At 48.1% G+C, this 16,455-nt stretch overlaps 1 non-coding gene across 1 annotated transcript; it reads right to left on the reverse strand.

Annotated features, from left to right (window-relative positions):
* Positions 1 to 15,373: 15,373 nt before the first annotated feature.
* trnan-guu (transfer RNA asparagine (anticodon GUU)) lies at positions 15,374 to 15,447 on the reverse strand. The gene has a single exon. It is a non-coding gene; the product is annotated as a tRNA-Asn (tRNA).
* Between the last annotated feature and the right edge of the window lie 1,008 nt (positions 15,448 to 16,455).

Raw genomic sequence — 16,455 nt, forward strand, 5'->3', positions numbered from 1 at the left:
AGAGTGGTGAACCTGTGGAATTCTCTACCACAGAAGGCAGTGGAGGCCCATTCATTAAATATATTCAAGAAGGAGTTGGATATATTTCTTAAGGCTAAAGGGATCAAGGGATATGGGGAGAGGACAGGGACAGGATACTGAATTTGGATGATCAGCCATGATCTCATTGAATGGCAGAGCAGGCTCGAGGGGCCAAATGGCCTACTCCTGCTCCTATCTTCTATGTTTCCATGTCTCGATGTGTGTGAGAGAGTGAGTCAGAGAGGGACATTGTATGAGAGAGTGAGCCAGAGAGAGACAGTGTGAGAGCGAGAGACTCAGAGAGACAGTGTGTGAGAGAGTGAGTCAGAGAGACAGTGTGTGAGAGAGTGGGTCTGAGGGACACAGTCTGTGAGAGAGTGAGTCTGAGAGAGACAGTGTGTGAGTGAGTGAGTCTGAGAGAGGCAGTGTGTGAGAGAGTGAGTCTGAGAGAGACAGTGTGTGAGAAAGTGAGTCTGAGAGAGACAGTGTGTGAGAGAGTGAGTCTGAGAGAGACAGTGTGTGAGAGAGTGAGTCTGAGAGAGACAGTGTGTGAGAGAGTGAGTCTGAGGGAGTGTGTGAGAGAGTGAGTCTGAGAGACAGGGTGTGAGAGAGTGAGTCTGAGAGGGACAGGGTGTGAGAGAGTGAGTCTGAGAGAGACAGTGTGTGAGAGAGTGAGTCTGAGAGAGACAGTGTGTGAGAGAGTGAGTCTGAGGGAGTGTGTGAGAGAGTGAGTCTGAGAGACAGTGTGTGAGAGAGCGAGTCTGAGAGAGACAGGGTGTGAGAGAGTGAGTCTGAGAGAGACAGTGTGTGAGAAAGCGAGTCTGAGAGAGACAGTGTGTGAGAGAGTGAGTCTGAGAGAGACAGTGTGTGAGAAAGTGAGTCTGAGAGAGACAGGGTGTGAGAGACTGAGTCTGAGAGAGACAGTGTGTGAGAATGTGAGTCTGAGGGAGTGTGTGAGAGAGTGAGTCTGAGAGAGACAGTGTGTGAGAGAGTGAGTCTGAGGGAGTGTGTGAGAGAGTGAGTCTGAGAGACAGTGTGTGAGAGAGCGAGTCTGAGAGAGACAGGGTGTGAGAGAGTGAGTCTGAGAGAGACAGTGTGTGAGAGAGTGAGTCTGAGAGAGACAGTGTGTGAGAAAGTGAGTCTGAGAGAGACAGGGTGTGAGAGACTGAGTCTGAGAGAGACAGTGTGTGAGAATGTGAGTCTGAGAGAGACAGTGTGTGAGAGAGTGAGTCTGAGAGAGACAGTGTGTGAGAGAGTGAGTCTGAGAGAGACAGTGTGTGAGAGAGTGAGTCTGAGAGAGACAGTGTGTGAGAATGTGAGTCTGAGAGAGACAGTGTGTGAGAGAGTGAGTCTGAGAGAGACAGTGTGTGAGAGAGTGAGTCTGAGAGAGAGAGTGTGTGAGAAAGTGAGTCTGAGAGAGACAGTGTGAGAGAGAGAGAGTCTGAGGGAGACAGTGTGTGAGAGAGTGAGTCTGAGAGAGATAGAGTGTGAGAGTGAGTCTCAGATAGACAGTGTGTGAGAGAGTGAGTCTGAGAGAGAGAGAGTGTGTGAGAGAGTGAGTCTGAGAGAGAGAGAGTGTGTGAGAGAGAGTCTGAGAGAGACAGTGTGTGAGAGTTTGAGTCTGAGAGAGACAGTGTGTGAGAGAGTGAGTCTGAGTGAGTGTGTGAGAGAGTGTGTCAGAGACAGACAGTGTGTGAGAGAGTGAATCTGAGAGAGAGTGAATCTGAGAGAGAGTGTGTGAGAGAGTGAGTCTGTGAGAGACAGTGTGTGAGAGAGTGTGTCAGAGAGAGACAGTGTGTGAGAGTGAGTCTGAGAGAGTGTGTGAGAGAGTGAGTCTGAGAGAGACAGTGTGTGAGAGTGAGTCTGAGAGAGACTGTGTGAGAGTGAGTGAGTCTGAGAGAGACAGTGTGTGAGAGTGAGTCTGAGAGACAGTGTGTGAGAGAGACAGAGTGTGAGAGATTGAGTCTGAGAGAGAGTGAGTTGGAGAGAGAAAGTCTGTGTGTGAGAGAGAGTCAGAGAGAGAGTCTTAGAGAGTTTCAGAGAGAGAGAGTCTGAGAGAGGCAATGTGTGAGAGAGACAGTGTGTGAGAGAGTGAATCTGAGAGAGACAGTGTGTGTGAGATTGAGTCTGAGAGAGAGAGTGTGTGAGAGAGTGAGTCTGAGAGAGACAGTGTGTGAGAGAGTGAGTCTGAGAGAGAGAGTGTGTGAGAGAGAGTCTGAGAGAGACAGTGCGGGAGAGAGAGTCTGAGAGAGACAGTGTGTGAGAGATTGAGTCAGAGAGAGAGAGAGTCAGACAGAGAGTCAGAGAGAGAGAGAGAGTCTGAGAGAGAGAGTCTGAGACACAGTGTGTGAGAGTGAGTCTGAGAGAGACCGTATGTGAGAGAGTGAGACTGAGAGAGACAGTGTGTGAGTGAGTGAGTCTGAGAGAGACAGTGTGTGAGAGAGTGAGACTGAGAGAAACCGTGTGAGAGTGAGTCTGAGAGAGACATTGTGTGACAGAGTGAGTCTGAGAGAGACAGTGTGTGAGAGAGTGAGTCTGAGAGAGACAGTGTGTGAGAGAGTGAGTTTGAGAGAGACCGTGTGTGAGAGAGAGAGTCTGAGAGAGACAGTGAGAGAGTGAGTCTGAGAGAGTGAGTCGGAGAGAGAGAGTCTGAGAGAGTGTGTGTGTGAGAGAGTGCGACTGAGCAAGAGTGTGTGTGAGAGAGATTCTGAGAGACAGTGTGTGACAGATTGTGTGAATCTGAGAGAGACAGAGTGTGAGAGAGTGAATCTGAGAGAGACAGTGTGTGAGAGTGACTCTGAGAGACATTGTGTGAGAGAGACAGAGTGTGAGAGAGACAGTCTGTGAGAGAGTGAGTCGGAGAGAGACAGTGTGTGAGAGAGTGAGTCGGAGAGAGACAGTGTGTGAGAGTGAGTCTGAGAGAGACAGTGTGTGAGAGAGTGAGTCTGAGAGAGACAGTGTGAGGGAGAGTGACTCTGAGAGACAGTGTGTGTGAGAGTGAGTCTGAGAGAGACAGTCTGTGAGAGAGTGAGTCGGAGAGAGACAGTGTGTGAGAGAGTGACTCGGAGAGAGACAGTGTGAGGGAGAGTGACTCTGAGAGAGACAGTGTGCAAGAGATAGAGTCTGAGAGAGACAGTGTGTGAGAGAGTGAGTCTGAGAGAGACAGTGTGCAAGAGAGTGAGTCTGAGAGACAGTGTGTGAGAGAGTGAGACGGAGAGAGACAGTGTGTGAGAGAGTGAATCTGAGAGAGACAGGCTGTGTGAGAGTGAGTCTGAGAGAGACAGTGTGAGGGAGAGTGACTCTGAGAGACAGTGTGTGTGAGAGTGAGTCTGAGAGAGACAGTCTGTGAGAGAGTGAGTCGGAGAGGGACAGTCTGTGAGAGAGTGACTCGGAGAGAGACAGTGTGCAAGAGAGTGAGTCTGAGAGACAGTGTGTGAGAGAGTGAGACGGAGAGAGACAGTGTGTGAGAGAGTGAGTCAGAGAGAGAGGGTGTGAGAGAGTGAGTCAGAGAGAGTGTATGAGAGAGAGTCTGAGAGACTGTGTGAGAGAATGAGTCTGAGAGAGTGTGTGAGAGAGAGTCTGAGAGAGACAGTGTGTGAGAGAGTGAGTCTGAGAGAGACAGTGGGTGAGAAAGTGAGTCTGAGAGAGACAGTTTGTGAGAGAGAGTCTGAGAGAGACAGTGTGTGAGAGAGTGAGTCTGAGAGAGACAGTGTGTGAGAGAGAGTCTGAGAGAGACAGTGTGTGAGAGAGTGAGTATGAGAGAGACAGTGTGTGAGAGAGTGAGTCTGAGAGAGACAGTGTGTGAGAGAGTGAGTATGAGAGAGACAGTGTGTGAGAGAGAGTCTGAGAGAGACAGTGTGTGAGAGAGTGAGTCTGAGAGAGAGAGTGTGTGAGAGAGAGGGTCTGAGAGAGACAGTGTGTGAGAGAGAGTCTGAGAGAGACAGTGTGTGAGAGAGTGAGTATGAGAGAGACAGTGTGTGAGAGAGTGAGTCTGAGAGAGACAGTGTGTGAGAGAGTGAGTATGAGAGAGACAGTGTGTGAGAGAGTGAGTCTGAGAGAGAGAGTGTGTGAGAGAGAGAGTCTGAGAGAGACAGTGTGTGACAGAGAGTCTGAGAGAGACATTGTGTGAGAGAGTGAGTCTGAGAGAGACAGTGTGTGAGAGAGTGAGTCTGAGAGAGACAGTGTGTGAGAGAGTGAGTCTGAGAGAGACAGTGTGTGAGAGAGTGAATCTGAGAGAAACATTGTCTGAGAGAGTGAGTCTGAGAGAAACATTGTCTGAGAGATTGTCTGCTAGAGTCGTTCTGTCAGACCTGGGCCCTGACAATAAACTCCCAAAAAACCAAAGTCCTTGTGTTCCAGCAAAGATCCAGACATCAGGGACCCAGAATAAATTTCACACTAGGAACAACTAAAATTGAACAATCCACTCACTACACATACTTGGGCTTAAAAATCAGTTCTATGGGAAATTTTCATCTGGCTGTGAATGAACTGAAAGAGAAAGCAAGAAGGGCTTTCTATGCCATTAAAAAATCTATCCAAATAGAAATCCCAATTAGCATTTGGCTCAAAATTTTTAAATCAGTAATTGAACCAATTGCACTCGATGGCAGTGAGGTGTGGGGACCGCTAACACAAAAAGAATTTGCAAAATGGGACAAACACCCAATTGAGATCCTACATGCAGAATTCTGTAAAAGTATCCTCCGGACTCAAAGGAAAACCGTAAACAATGCATGCAGGGCAGAACTAGGCCAATATCCATTAATAATTACTATCCAAAAAAGAGCCACCAAATTTTGGAATCACCTAAAAATGAGCAACCCCCACTGCTATCATTACGAAGACCTGAAATGCCAAGAGAGGACCATAAAGAAGAATACCCTCAGTCAACTGGTCCTGGGACTCAGTGAAGTAACTACTAACAATAACCAGCCCCAGGACAGTGACATCGTAGCACAGATAATTCGACCCAACACAATTGTCATTAAGCAAAAGGAAAAATTTCTGTCATATAGGGCAGAAACAACAAAAACCCAAAACAAACTCGATTGCTATTTGGCCCTAAACAGACAATACAACATGGCTAAATACCTGACCACGGTAAAGGGTAGCAAACTGAGAAAAACCTTGACAATGTACAGACTTATTGAACATAGCCTGGCCATCGAAAAAGGCAGACACAGACAGACCCGGCTGCCAAGAGAGGACAGGATATGCTCTCACTGCAGTCAGGGAGTGGTGGAGACAGAGATGCACTTCCTCAAAGCTTGTGGAAAATATCAGGGCATCAAGGAGAATTTCTACCAAAAATTCTCACAAATATGCCCTGAATTCAGAAATTTGAATGACGACCAAAAACTCCCATACCTACTAGGGGAACAGAGAAATTGTGTAACCTTAGCGGCACACTATGTTACAGCTTGCCATAAACAGAGGGACAACCATTAAATCTAAGAAAAGAGGATATACAAATTATACGAATGTATATTTATACACTCAGGGATATATCTGTTTATACACTGTATGGATAGATCTGCGTTTATGTGTTCAACCATCAATGTTTTTCGATGCTTTGGCAACATAAGATGTACCTTGTCATGCCAATAAAGCGATTTGAATTGAATTGAATTGAATTGAGTCTGAAAGAGGCAATGTGTGAGAGAGACAGTGTGTGAGAGAGTTAGCCCGAGAGAGACAGTGTGTGAGAGAGTGAGTCTCAGATAGACCGTGTCTGAGAGTGAGTCTGAGAGAGACTGTGTGTGAGAGTGTGTGTCAGAGAGAGACAGTGTGTGAGAGAGTGAATCTGAGAGAGACAGTGTGAGAGAGTGACTCAGAGACAGTGTGTGAGAGAGTGAGTCTGAGAGAGACAGTGTGGGAGAGAGAGTCTGAGAGAGACAGTGTGTGAGAGAGTGAGTCTGAGAGAGACAGTGTGGGAGAGTGAGTCTGAGAGAGACAGTGTGTGAGAGAGTGAGTCTGAGAGAGACAGTGTGTGAGAGAGTGAGTCTGAGAGAGACAGTGTGTCAGAGAGTGTGTCAGAGAGAGACAGTGTGTGAGAGAGTGAATCTGAGAGAGAGTGTGTGTGTGAGAGAGAGTCAGAGAGAGAGTCTGAGAGAGAGTTTCTGAGAGAGAGAGTCTGAGAGAGGCAATGTGTGAGAGAGACAGTGTGTGTGAGAGTGAGTCTGAGAGAGACACTGTGTGTGAGAGTGAGTCTGAGAGAGACAGTGTGTGAGAGTGAGTCTGAGAGAGCCCGTGTGTGAGAGAGTGAGTCTGAGAGAGACAGTGTGTGAGAGAGTGATTCTGAGAGAAACAGTGTGGGAGAGAGCGTCTGAGAGAGACAGTATGTGAGAGAGTGAGTCTGAGAGAGACAGTGTGTGAGAGAGAGTCTGAGAGAGCCCGTGTGTGAGAGAGTGAGTGTGAGAGAGTCTGAGAGAGACAGTGTGTGAGAGAGTGAGTCTGAGAGAGACAGTGTGTCAGAGAGTGAGTCTGAGAGAGACAGTGTGTGAGAGAGAGTGTGTGAGAGAGAGTGAGTCTGAGAGAGACAGTGTGTGAGAGTGAGTCTGAGAGACAGTGTGTGAGAGAGTGAGTCTGAGAGAGACAGTGTGAGAGAGTGAGTCTGAGAGAGACAGTGTGTGTGAGAGTGAGTCTGAGAGAGACAGTGTGTGAGAGTGAGTCTGAGAGACAGTGTGTGAGAGAGTGAGTCTGAGAGAGACAGTGTGTGAGAGAGTGAGTCTGAGAGAGCCAGTGTGTGAGAGTGTCTGAGAGAGACAGTGTGTGAGAGAGGGTCTGAGAGAGCCTGTGTGTGAGAGAGTGAGTGTGAGAGAGTGAGTCTGAGAGAGACAGTGTGTGAGAGAGTGAGTCTGAGAGAGACAGTGTGTCAGAGAGTGAGTCTGAGAGCGACAGTGTGTGAGAGAGTGAGTCTGAGAGAGAGTGTGTGAGAGTCTGAGAGAGACAGTGTGAGAGAGAGTGAGTCTGAGAGAGACAGTGTGTGAGAGAGTGAGTCTGAGAGAGACAGTGTGTGAGAGTGAGTCTGAGAGACGGTGTGTGAGAGAGTGAGTCTGAGAGAGACAGTGTGTGTGAGAGTGAGTCTGAGAGAGACAGTGTGTGAGAATGAGTCTGAGACAGTGTGTGAGAGAGTGAGTCTGAGAGAGACAGTGTGTGAGAGAGTGAGTCTGAGAGAGAGTGTGTGAGAGAATGAGTCTGAGAGAGACAGTGTGTGTGAGAGTGAGTCTGAGAGAGACAGTGTGTGAGAATGAGTCTGAGAGACAGTGTGTGAGAGAGTGAGTCTGAGAGAGACAGTGTGTGAGAGAGTGAGTCTGAGAGCGACAGTGTGTGAGAGAGTGAGTCTGAGAGAGAGTGTGTGAGAGAGAGTCTGAGAGAGACAGTGTGTGAGAGAGAGTCTGAGAGAGCCCGTGTGTGAGAGAGTGAGTGTGAGAGAGTGAGTCAGAGAGAGACAGTGTGTGAGAGAGTGAGTCTGAGAGAGACAGTGTGTCAGAGAGTGAGTCTGAGAGCGACAGTGTGTGAGAGAGTGAGTCTGAGAGAGAGAGTGTGTGAGAGTGAGTCTGAGAGAGACAGTGTGTGAGAGTGAGTCTGAGAGACAGTGTGTGAGAGAGTGAGTCTGAGAGAGACAGTGTGTGTGAGAGTGAGTCTGAGAGAGACAGTGTGTGAGAATGAGTCTGAGAGACAGTGTGTGAGAGAGTGAGTCTGAGAGAGACAGTGTGTGAGAGAGTGAGTCTGAGAGAGACAGTGTGTTAGAGAGTGAGTCTGAGAGAGACAGTGTGTGTGAGAGTGAGTCTGAGAGAGACAGTGTGAGAATGAGTCTGAGAGACAGTGTGTGAGAGAGTGAATCTGAGAGAGACAGTGTGTGAGAGAGTGAGTCTGAGAGAGCCAGTGTGTGAGAGTGTCTGAGAGAGACAGTGTGTGAGAGTGAGTGTGAGAGAGATAGTGTGTGAGCGAGTGAGTGTGAGAGCGACAGTGTGTGAGAGAGTGAATCTCAGAGAATCAGTGTGTGTGAGAGAGTGAGTCTGAGAGAGAGTGTGTGAGAGAGTGAGTCTGAGGGAGGCGGTGTGTGAGAGTGAGTCTGAGAGAGAAAGTGTGTGTGAGAGTGAGTCTGAGAGAGACAGTGTGTGAGAGAGTGAGTCTGAGAGAGACAGTGTGTGAGAGTGAGTCTCAGAGAGACAGTGTGTGAGAGTAAGCATCTGAATGAGGGAGGATCAGAAAGGGAGGGAGTGCGAGAGATGGTGTGGATACAAGAGTGAGAAGGAGCGAGACTTGGGGCGACAAAGGGGAGAGACTGTATAATTGAGAAGGACAGAGAAAAGGGGAAAAGTGTCTGTTTGTGTCCGAGAACTAAGTGATAAAAAACGTGAGAGTTTGGATAGGAGGGACAGGGAGAGGGAGAGAGAGACAGAATGGGTAAATAACAAAAAACTGAGTTGTGGTTAACAGCTGTTATTTGCACTGGAATGATTTAAACAATAGTGATCCCCAGGGGTCAGTGTGGGCACCATTACTTACCTCAATATATGTGGATATGATTGACCTGAATTTGGGTGTTTGGAGCACAATATCAAACATTGCAGCTTCCACAAAGATAAGGAGTGAGGTTAACCATGAAGAGGACTGTAGACAACTTCAGGAGGAGGTAGACAGGTGAGCAGATTGGACAGGTCGATGTCAGATGGAAATTAATGCAGAGATGTGAGGTGAGAAGAATGAGAGGAAATAGACACTATACGGTAAAACTGTAGAAGGAGTGGAGGAGCAGAGAGATTCAGGGATTCAGATACACAAATCTTTAGAAGTGGGAGGCAAGTTGATAAAGCTGTTTTGCAAAATTCCACATGGAATACAAGGAATTATAAATAAGGACACAGAGTATAAATGGAGAGTTAATGCTACACCTGGGCACATCATTGTTTGGGCCACAGTCAGAATATTGTCTCCAGTTTTTGGTGCATTACTTTAGTAAGAATGTCGGGGCCATGGAGAGGTGCAGAAGAGATTCACTGAGATGATCCCAAGGACGGGAGACTTCACAGAACTTTTCTTATGAGAAGAGAAGTTGAAAAGGGGTCAGATAAAAGGGTTCAACATTTTGAGGGTGTTTTTGTTCAATTAACTGATAAAAAAAACTATCCCCACTGGTTAGTGAGTCGGTAACCAGAGGATATCAATTTAAGACCAAAATAATTAAGTGCCAGGTTGATTTTTCCTTTTCTACACAATGTCTTCCTGAACACATTTACAGTCTCATTACTGTTTGTCAAACCTTCTACTTTTGTGCCATCAGCAAATGTTGAGATTGTGAAAATCCGAACAGTCTCTGTATAGGGAGAAGAAAAGTGGGCCCAGCACTGAGCACTGGGGTAACCACTTCCAACCCTTCCCCAATCTGAGCAACTCCCATTAACACTGAGCCTCTGCTTTCGATCCTCAGCCAACTTTCTCCCCGCACTGTTCCACTTCCTTTTAAACTGCCCACCTGAACAGAGTGGCCATTACCCCGGGGATCCCCAGTTACCTGAACAGAGTGGCCATTTACCCGGGGATCCCCAGTTACCTGAACAGAGTGGCCATTACCCTGGGGATCCCCAGTTACCTGAACAGAGTGGCCATTACCTCGGGGATCCCCAGTTACCTGAACAGAGTGGCCATTACCCCAGGGATCCCCAGTTACCTGAACAGAGTGGCCATTACCCCGGGGATACCCAGTTACCTGAACAGAGTGGCCATTACCCCCGGGGATCCCCAGTTACCTGAACAGAGTGGCCATTACCCCGGGGATCCCCAGTTACCTGAACAGAGTGGCCATTACCCCGGGGATCCCCAGTTACCTGAACAGAGTGGCCATTACCCCGGGGATCCCCAGTTACCTGAACAGAGTGGCCATTACCCCGGGGATCCTCAGTTACCTGAACAGAGTGGCCATTACCCCGGGGATCCCCAGTTACCTGAACAGAGTGGCCATTACCCCGGGGATCCCCAGTTACCTGAACAGAGTGGCCATTACCCCGGGGATCCCCAGTTACCTGAACAGAGTGGCCATTACCCCGGGGATCCCCAGTTACCTGAACAGAGTGGCCATTACCCCGGGGATCCCCAGTTACCTGAACAGAGTGGCCATTACCCCGGGGATCCCCAGTTACCTGAACACCGTTGTTCGCCATGTCCCTGATTTCACTTTACGTCCTTCACAGTCTCATCGAATTGTCTCGGTGCCGCCTGGCCATGTGATGATCCAAAGCGGTTTCCAGTCGGAATTAAGTATTTTCCAGAACATTTCTTCAACACCGGTGAAAATTCCTTCTCAAAATTCCTGGAAGTTTCAGCAAGACTTCTCCTGTGGAAAAAAAGAGACATTGGGTTAGGGGACGGAACAATTAAGGACCGTTCTGAAGTACTCGGTGTCGGCCTTGGCTCATTGGTAACACTCTCTCGCTTCTAGAATCATAAAGGTTGTGTGTTCAAGCCCCCCTCCAGAGAGTTCAGCACAAAATCCAGGCTGACACTGCAGTGCGGTGCTGAGGGAGTGCCGCACTGTCGCAGTTGCCATCTTTTGGATGGGACATTAACGCGAGGCCCTGTCTGCCCTCTCAGGTGGATGTAAAAAATCTCATGGCATCATTTCGAAGAAGAGTGGCCGAGTTCTCCCCGGGGTCCGGGGCCAATATTTCTCCCTTGATCAACATCACTAAAGTGGATTATTTGGCCATTGGCCACAGTGTTGTGTGTGGGATCTTGCTGTGCCCACAGTGCTGTTTGTGGGATCTTGCTCTGCCCACAGTGCTGTGTGTGGGATCCTGCTGTGCCCACAGTGCTGTGTGTGGGATCCTGCTGTGCCCACAGTGCTGTGTGTGGGATCTTGCTGTGCTCAAAGTGCTGTGTGTGGGATCTTGCTGTGCCCACAGTGCAGTGTATGTGATCCTGCTGTGCTCACAGTGCAGTATGTGGGATCTTGCTGTGCTCACAGTGCTGTGTGTCGGATCTTGCTGTGCCCACAGTGCTGTGTGTGGGATCTTGCTGTGCTCACAGTGCAGTGTAAGGGATCTTGCTGTGCTCACAGTGCTGTGTGTGGGATCTTGCTGTGCACACAGTGCTGTGTGTGGGATCTTGCTGTGCCCACAGTGCTGTGTGTGGGATCTTGCTGTGCCCACAGTGCTGTGTGTGGGATCTTGCTGTGCTCACAGTGCAGTGTAAGGGATTTTGCTGTGCTCACAGTGCTGTGTGTGAGATCCTGCTGTGCCCACAGTGCTGTGTGTGGGATCTTGCTGTGCCCACAGTGCAGTGTATGGGATCCTGCTGTGCCCACAGTGCTGTTTGTGGGATCTTGCTGTGCCTGCCACTTTTCCTGGAGTGAGCTCCCTTCACAAGGCTTCCGTTGTGTGTGAGGCTCTGGGCCGGGCTGAGGCTGTGAAAGACGATGGGGAAATGCAGGTTGTCCCGGGCTCCCGCTATCCGGGCCGCCCTCCCTCTAATCTCAGCGCCCGCCCGCCCGCTCGCTCTCTCTGGCCGGAGACTGGAGCCGCCCCCTCACCCCTGACCTTCGGCCCCGGGACAAACCGCCAATCAGCGGCCTTCTGACGTCAGCCAGCATTGTGGCGTCACTCGCCGCCCGGTCGCCATCTTGCTGTGACCCAGCTCACTGCGCAGGAGCGCTGTTGCGGCCATAAAAGCGCGCGATTAAAAGGAAAAGTGTCGTCAGTTTCCTGCAAAATCACCGCTCGCTCTTAACGGAGAGACTGAAAGTTTGTCCCGCGCCGCAGAGAGAAAGTGGCGGCTCATCGGGTGCCTCAGGTGCGCATGTGCGAGCTCTGCCCCCAGAGTGCAGTGCGGCCTGTGTCACAGAGATAGGGACCTTTCGCTGTCGCTTGGCATTGTGGGAGTTGCAGTCCGCCATTGCGCACCGGCTACAATTCATTGCGAAAGCATTGGACTGCAGATCTAAAGGTCCCTGGTTCAATCCAGTGTCTCGCCAATTTTGTTTAATTTGTTTCTGCTTCACCATAAGAGGAGAGATTTTCCGATCTCGAATCCGGCCTCCCAGACCAATAGGAATTAATTTGGTCCCCTCATCTATGATTTGGATGAGGGGACCAAATGTTGTACACAAAGCTGGATGGGAATGTAAGTTGCCTGTAAGCTGATGATACAAAGTTGTTAGGAGGATGCAAGTAGGCTTCAGGGGGATATAAACAGGCTAAGTGAGTGGGCAAGAACATGGCAAATGAATATAATCTAGAGAAATGTGAAGTTATCCACTTTGGTAGGAAAAACAGAAAAGCAGAGTATTTTTGAAATGGTGAGAGATTGGGAAATGTTGTTGTTCAGAGGGACCTGGGTGTCCTTGAAAAGAATCATGGAAAGTTAAGCAAGTAATTAGGAAAGAAAATGGTATGTTGGCCTTTATTACAAGAGGATATGAGTACAAGAGTAAAGACTTCTTACTGCAATTACATAGGACCCTGGTGAGACCATACCTGAAGTATTGTGTACAGTTTTGCTCTCCTTACCTCAAGAAGGATATACTTGCCATAGAGGGAGTGCAACGAAGGTTCACCAGGCTGGTTCCTGGGCTGGGTTTATTGTCCTTTGAGGAGAGATTGAGTAGACTAGGCCTATATGCTCTAGAATATAAGGATGAGAGGTGATCTCATTGAAACATACAAAATTCTTACAGGGCTTGACTGGTTGGATGCAGTGAGGATGATTCCCCTGGCTGCGGGAGTCTAGATCCAGGGGCAACAGTCTCAGAGTAAGGTGTTGGCCATTTAGGGCTGAGATGAGGAGACATTTCTTCACTCAGAGGGTGGTGAATCTTTGGAATTCTCTACCCCAGGGGGCTGTGGAAGCTCAGTCGTTGACTATATTCAAGACAGAGATCGATAGATTTTTGAATATTAAAGGAATCAATTATGTTCTTATGATATGAGGATAGTGCAGGAAAGTGGAGATGAGATAGAAGATCAGCCATGATCTTATTGAATGGTGGAACAGGTTTGAAGGGCCAAATGGACTACTCCTGCTCCTATTTCTTATGTTCTTACATGTAAACCACATCTGACCCTCTGGATCCGGCTCCAGCCGCCCGCTGCGTGTTCGAGTCCGGTTGTGGTGACAGCGGCTCAGGGTCGCGCTGGCTGGTTTTATATCAGGACAATGTTTGAGGGGGGGGCGGCTGTTCAGCGGTGGTGTGATACTAACTTTCAGAATTAAGCTTAATAGATTAAAGAGCTCTTTTTCTATTACTTTCGATTTACGCTCTGCCCAGTTTTATATACAAACAGTTAACAATGTTTAAGCGATGTGGTGTGTTGATTGTTTGTGCAGTAACTCTGCCACCCAATGTGAGCCTGAAAGACAATCACCCAGCCTGGGCTCGAACCTATCCAAGGGGCACTTGGTTGCCGGTTACCTCAATTGCTGAGAGTATGGTGCTAATAACGCCAAGGTCGCGGGTTTGATCCCTGCCCGGGTCACCAGAATATTTTCAGCAATTTACGGTTTTTCATGAAATTTAAAATACAAACTTTATAAGGAAACAAATCCACACCGAATCTCAATGGGGAATTATTTGGATGAACATCCATTGCATCTTCGACCCCGGGGCGGAGAGACTCATAGACCATGAAATTATAGATAGATACGGCACAGAAGGAGGTCTTTCGGCCAATCAAGTCAGCGCTGGCACATTGAAAGAGCTCTCCAATTAGTCCCACTCCCCTGCTCTTTCCCCACAGCCCTGGAAATTTCTCCTTTTCAATAGTAAACCAATTCTCTTTTGAAAGTTACTATTGAATCTGCTTCCACTGCCCTTTCAGGCAGCACATTCCCGATCACAATAACTCGCAGTGTAAAAAAATTCTCCTCATCTCCCCTTTGGTTCTTTTGCCGGTTACCTTCAATTAGTGTCCTCTGGTTACCGACCCTCCTGCCACTGGATTCTCCTTATTTTGAAAACCTCCATTAAATTTCCTCTTAACCTTCTGAGGAAAAGAATCCCAGCTTCTCCATTCTCTCCATATACCTGAAGTCCCTCATCCCTGGGCCCACTCTCTGAGACGTCAAACTGAGGATCTCGCTCTGCGTGTCCCTCTCTCTCTTTGTCTCTGTCTCTCTCTTTGTCTCTTTCTCTCTCTATGTCCGTCCCTTCTGTCCCTTTCTCACTCTGTTCACAGCTCGACTGTTGCTCTGACAGATTTTATATTTGTTAGTTCTCCTTAGTAGAGTTGTGAGTATCTTTGCCTGTCACGAGAGAGACCGGGCTTCATAATCCCCGATGGAAAGGATGCTTTTTAACATCCCCAATTTTAAACCTTTTGGATGCTCCTTGGAATAGTTAACAGAAAAAATGAATAGGGGACACAGATTTAAGATTTTGGGCAAGAGATATAGGGGGGATGTGAGGGGAAACCTTTTGACGCAGCGAGTGGTGAGGACCTGGAATTCACTGCCGATGGAAGTAGTGGAAGCGGAGACACTCAGTTTTCAAGGGAAGGCTGGATAGGCACTTGAGGGAAATAAACTTGCAGGGATACTGGGATAGAGCGGGGGAATGGGGCTGATTGGATTGCTCTACAGAGAGCCAGCACAGACTCGATGGGCCGAATGCCCTCCTTCTGTGCCGTGTGACTCTGTGACTCTATGATTCTATTACTTGCATTTGTAGACTGCGGTTCTCTTCTGTGATGTTCCAGTGACAGCTCACGGAGCAGAGTTTCCACAGTGTAGTGGTTATCACATTCACCTAACACACGAAAGGTCCCGTTAGAAACCGGGCGGAAACATTTTGTAAAATATTTCCCATTAAAACTGAATCAATATGAAAAAGTTGAAATAATTTTGTGATTAAATATCAATAAAGCAAAATATCTCATAAAACACGTGTATTTTCTCTGTACAATTCTGGACCATCAGCAGCAGTAGAATTGTATTCAACCACAATCTGTAGCCTCCTAGCCCGGGAGATCCCTCACTCTACCATTACCGTCAAACCAGGGGAACAAACCTGGGTCAGTGAGATGTGTAGAAGAGCAGGCCAGGAGCGGCACCAGGCGCACCTAAAAATGAGGCCATTCCAAACTGGTGAAACTGGATATGGAACAAAGGCGGGCCAATGCAGTTGAGATACAGGTTATCCAGGATCTAATTGAATGAAGGAACAGGGCTGAGGGGCTGAATGGCCTCCTCATGTTCCTATTAGTCTGTCACCAATAAGAGAATGTTACGAAACGGTTTTTTCGGATCCCTGTGGATGATCTCATACTCACCGACATTGTACCCAGTGCTGCAGTTTATCCCATGATCTTGCAGCCAAAATGCACATTTTGAAAACCTGGAAATGTTAAAACACAGTCCCTGGGTGGACTCGAACCACCAACCTTTCGGTTAACAGCCGAACGCGCTAACCGATTGCGCCACAGAGACCTGTTGGGAAATTAATTACAACATATACTAAAGCCGGAGATTACAGAGATAAAACCTCAGGTCAGAGAGAGCAAGATAGCGACTGTCCAGTCTCCGTTTACTTGTCCAAATTAAAGAATGTAACATTCATTGTCGGAACATGGAAATAGTCGCTGAAAGAAAATCCGTTAAACAAATTGTTTTGAAAACCAGCTTTGAGCCATTAGATCGGTTCATCAACCAATGGTGACGGTGAGATATTAACACGGTGTCTGGGTTTCTCACAACTGTTGGAATCTTCCCACGAGTTCTTTTGCTGTTGTATTTGTTCATCAATGTGGAGATCAGATATACACGTGGTCGCTTCACTGGGCGCCCTGGGAACCAGATACACCAGAGCACAGGCCAATGATGGGACTCTGCCCTGTCTGCTCTATATGGGGGTCAGTAACACACCGAATGCAGAACAACGAACCTACCACAGCCCGTAAAGCCGAAACAGCTTAGTTGGGCGAGCGTTAGGTTGACGATCCTGGGTTTCGGCAGGTTTTAGTTACTTTTTGTCTCCTTCACTATAAGAGGAGCGAATCAGGAAAAAAAAATCGCATCTGAACCCGCGTTTACTAAAGCAACGAGCGTGAAACCACATCCTGAGCCGGGGATTCGGCTCCAGCCGCCGGCTGGGGATTCTAATCCAGTCGGGGTCCCGCCGGCTGTTTTTATTCCGGTACTGAGTGAGGGGCTGTTCAGCGGTGGTGCGATCATAATTGTTAGAGTGAGGTTTGTTAAACTAAAGAGCTCTTTTTCTGTTACTTTTGATTTACACTCTGCCCAGTTGTATATACGAACAGTTAACAATGTTTAAGCGATGTGGTGTGTTCAATGTTTGTGCAGTAACTCGGTCACCCAGTGTGAGCCTGAACGATAATTCCCCAGCCTGGGTTCAAGCCTGGCCAATATTCCCTGACAATGTTTTCAGACCAAACACTGACCGATCGTTCTTACCACCAAAGTGGATGATCTGACACT

The sequence above is a fragment of the Somniosus microcephalus genome, unplaced genomic scaffold, assembly GCF_052327205.1.
Source record: "Somniosus microcephalus isolate GS21.2 unplaced genomic scaffold, FLI_Smic_1.0 unresolved_chr4, whole genome shotgun sequence".
Classification (NCBI taxonomy): domain Eukaryota; kingdom Metazoa; phylum Chordata; class Chondrichthyes; order Squaliformes; family Somniosidae; genus Somniosus; species Somniosus microcephalus.